The sequence below is a fragment of the Squalius cephalus genome (assembly GCF_949319135.1).
Source record: "Squalius cephalus genome assembly, chromosome: 14".
NCBI classification, from domain to species: Eukaryota; Metazoa; Chordata; class Actinopteri; order Cypriniformes; family Leuciscidae; genus Squalius; species Squalius cephalus.
In genome coordinates, this window is record NC_137135.1 from 13697213 (window position 1) to 13701608 (window position 4396).

Sequence of the window (4396 nt, forward strand, 5' to 3'; positions counted from 1 at the left end):
TCTGGTGTAGGCTTACACAATAACAAGTAGATTATGGTTGGTTCATATAGCCTGCAAAATCCAAGACCTTCGGTGCAGCTTGGACCCCTGTATTAATAATATTTTTTTTAAATAAACATTAGGTACAAATGACTTTTTTGCTGAAGGTTAAACCCATAACTGACCATTTACTAATTAATTAATATCTGACAATTATGCCTAATGTGTGTCTGTGTTTATTCATATAGCAGCCTAGTCATAACTCATAAACTCCTATTCAGCTATATATGATTTAGATTAATGATATCTTTAATGATCTCTATCACACAAACACTGTAATTCCAAACCTCCGTTTCGGAACCAAAAGTTGAGGTTATTCGCTTACTTACCCTTAAACATACCCGGATATGTCACATATCCATTCACACAAACATTGCAAATGTCGCCTGTAGGAACATAGGGGACTTGATGCAGAACACAGCGTTTGGGGGCAGGGCCTCCAAAGAACTCTCCCCTCCATTTGGATGATCCGGAGAACGACCGGGCTGGGCTGGAACGAACGACTGGGCAACATTCGTGACTCATAGTCCTCACGCTTCTGCACCTCAGAGAAACAGAGACTCCACGGCATCACCAAAGAGGCCGGAGGGAGTGATTGGAGCCTTTCTTTTTTTCTGCCAGATGAGCCCTGAACTTGCACGGCTTGGACTGCAAGCTGAGATCCGCGCCCAGAGATGAAAGGACGGGCACAGATGCACGGCGACAGGCTCCTCGAAGGGGGGCATGCGCACAGAGCCGTGGGCTTCCGCCTCGTCCACGTGGGAGAAGATGGCCTGGGTGGCAGCGTGGACATGCGCCGATTGGGGTGCAGGCCACAACTTAACCACGTGCTCATGGAAGTCGTGGAAGAACGGAGTCCTCCTCCTCGAAGCAGCCTGGCAGCGGCCCGACTGGACATACCTAGGAATACGATTAATTTTGGTATTTTGACTCGTCTGAAGCATTTCACGTCGAGTCCAGCGCGTCCGCGAAAAGGACCGGTGGAACGTGGCGACGGCACAGGACTATGACCCCAGGCCTCGTCGTCACCGTCGTTTCTGGGTGGGGGAGGGCCCACTAGCGACTCCCTGGTGGCAGTGGGCCTCGACCCCGTAATAGTATGAGCAAAAACCCTTCCTGGTTGTCAAGTGCGCACCGGCAGGTTGACGCAGTGCACGCACGTGGAGTCCAAGAAGGCCACGTTGGCCGGGGCCGGGCCCAGGCAGGTGGCGTAGAACTCGTAGGTGTGGGGCGGGTCGATGGGGCCCGCACAAATTCTGCAAAGGTTAGCCGTTGGATGCGAAGAAGAAAAGGTAACTAGTCCTCAGGTGCAATTTCAACAATGACAGCGTGAAGAAAGAGATTTTGACGCAATTGTCGCACCATGCATTTTATAATGCCCGCAAGCCTGTCAGTATTTGCATACTTTGCAACAATTGGCCAGCTGTTCCAAGCTGCCGTTAGCCTATAAGATTTCAACAAAAGTCGAGAAGGGAGGAGTTCCCGCAGCATCAGCTGACGCAATGTAGAAGTTACCGCTCTCGAAAGGGAACCCAAAACCAAGCGTCACAGTATCTCTTTGTCACAACCCTGAAAGTTAAAGCGTGGGTTAATAACATGAGCACTTAACTCCATCATGTACATGTGCCAGATATGTCACATATTTTCTTCATGTTGTTGCAAGTTCTCTTACGAGAGTACTCTCGTACTGCGTTTGAAAAACGCTATGGGAAAAACTCTTTTTTCACGAAATACTGAAGCAAAAAATTATCCTTAATTTCTTATTATTGTAAAACGCGTTGCAGCAGCACACAGCTATGGCGAGACGGCTCGCTCGCCCATTGGCTGTTCTGCGGCAACTGCATAAGCCTATCGAGCGAGGCCTGAAGTGACGTCAGGCCAATGAGGGCGCTTCGCGCCCTCCTTGCCACTTCCCGCCGAAACGGGCGTGGCTTATCCCTATAAAAGGAGCTCGAAAAGGCTGATTCATTTGATTTTAATCTCTTCAGCGAAGCTCTCGCATCGTTGACTCACGAGGAAGCAAGCGTCGTCTGATAAGCCTTTCAGCGGGACGAGCCATCGAAGCCGCTGGCCAATGCCGCCTTCTGCTGCCGTACCTGCTGCGCTATTCCGGCGCCTATATCCTTATATATATATTCTGTGTATAATGTGTATTATGTATGTACCTTTACACTAAAAGAGCCGGGCGTCTTTTTCAAGACGCCCCCTTTTTCCTAGAGGATCTCGCAGCTCTCGCGCTCGCTGACGGCGACCGCCCTCACTCCGAGCCGATTGCCTATGGTGACTCTGAGGACCTACCTGGCATCCTTCTCCGAGGCTGCTCCTCCTGGAAGCGGACGGTCGGGGTTAGTTTTTCTTTACGTTACAAGAAAAACTACCCTGCCTCTGCGCGTCATTCACCGGCGAAAGGAGAAAAGTGTTACTGGCCTCTTTTCTCTTATATTTCCCAGTCCCCTGTCGGCGACTGGAAATGTCATTTGCAGCAAGCGCACGCCTGCCAGCAAACGCCGAAGAATACATGACGCTCACGCATACCAAAAGCCTGTATCCCCCTGTGGCTCAGTGGTGGAATGATAGGTTTTTCCGCATGGGAGACCGGAGTTCGTTTCCCGGTCTTGCGGCATATATTTATGCCGCCAATGCTCCGCTCGGTCAGTCCCCCGGGGGCGACTGCAGAGGTGCATTTTTTGCAGCCAGCAAGCGCGTAGTACCCGCTTGCCTGCAACCGAACACCGTTTCTACGGTTCCCGTGCGTCACTGGCGAAAAGAGAATGGAGTGTTTTAGCCCCGCTGAAACCGGGCGATATCCACTCTTCTCACATTCTGACACTTTTCAGGCGTCTGAAAATGTCAGTACTGCATGTTGTACTACACGCATGCCTGCAACAAACGCTAGTGTGGTTAATATTCGCTGAAAGCCTATTTGTCTTCCTCTGTGGTCCAGTGGTAGATTCATAGCCTTTCGCGCAATCGACCCAGGTTCGATTCCCAGGTCCGACGGCAGAGAAATTTATGCCGTCACATACAAATCGCTCTATCAGTCCCCTGAAAGGCGACTGCAGATGTGAATTTTTGCAGCCGACGAGCACGTGGTACAACCCATGCCCACTTGTCTGCACACGAAAGCCGTTCTACGGCTACCTAGAAAAATCCCATTGGGATGTATTTCTGGTGTTCCGGCCACTGCCGATGGTGCTATGTGTGTAGAGAAGATGCCCACTGTCTGTGCCCATCCCTACACACAAGCACAGCCCTTCATGCACGGCTCGCGCTCATAGAATCGACTCAGGTCGATCGCGCTTACAACATAGTAACGTGCCCGTTGCTGGCGCCCACAAACACTATGTTCTGCATGCCTCATGGGTTTTCTATAAAAGAAGCCTGTCCGCATTCGCTCTGCTCAGGCAGACAGTGCGCTCAATGCAGTAAATGTGTCCGCTCTTCCGAGCCCACATTCACTCACAGACATTACATGTCCTACGGGACTCGCCCAGCCCTCCCTCACTCGGTTTGTCACCGCGGCGAGGTCGAGTGCGTCTGAAATGTCGATATTGCATGTTATGCTACCCGCATGCTTGCAAACAAATACTTGCGTCAACTGAAAGTTAGTGTGTCTTCCACTGTGGTCCAGTGGTAGATTCTAAGGCTTTCACGCGGGCGACCCGGGTTCGATTCCCAGGTTTGACGGTAAAAAGTTTTTATGGCGCCAAATACATCGCTCTGCCAGTGCCTTGAGAGGCGACTGCAGATATGTATTTTACAGCCGACGACCACGTGGTACAACCCGTGCCTGTTTGGCTGCACACAGAAGCCGTTTTTACAGCTAGTCCCGGCCACGGCCGATGGTGCTATAAATGTAGTGCTGATGCCCACTGCCCAGTGCCCATCCCTACACACAAGCACAGCCCTCCAGTCAGGGCTAGCGCACATAAAATCGATTCAGGTCGATTGCGCGCCCAACATAGTAAAAGTGCCCACTTATCAGTGCCCACAAACACTATGTCACACAGATCACGGGCTCTCTGTAAAAACGAGACCTGTGCACGCTCGCTCTGCTCAAGCAGACAGCACGTTCAAAGCAGTAAATGTGCCCGCTCCACGCCCACATCTGCTCACAGACAACATAAGTCTAACGAAACTCGCTCAGCCCTCCCTCGCTCGGTTAAACACTGTAGTAGGGTCGAGGACGAACGCTCTGCCCGCTGTAACAAGCGCGCTCCCTGCCTCAAATGTCACGGGCATAACGCCTATACTATTGCACACCGAAGCACCTCTGTCGCCCAGCGATCAGAGCGCGCTTCGCATCCAACCCTTAGCCATCCATGCAGAAGCATGGGCAGCGCTTCCAGGGGTTTCG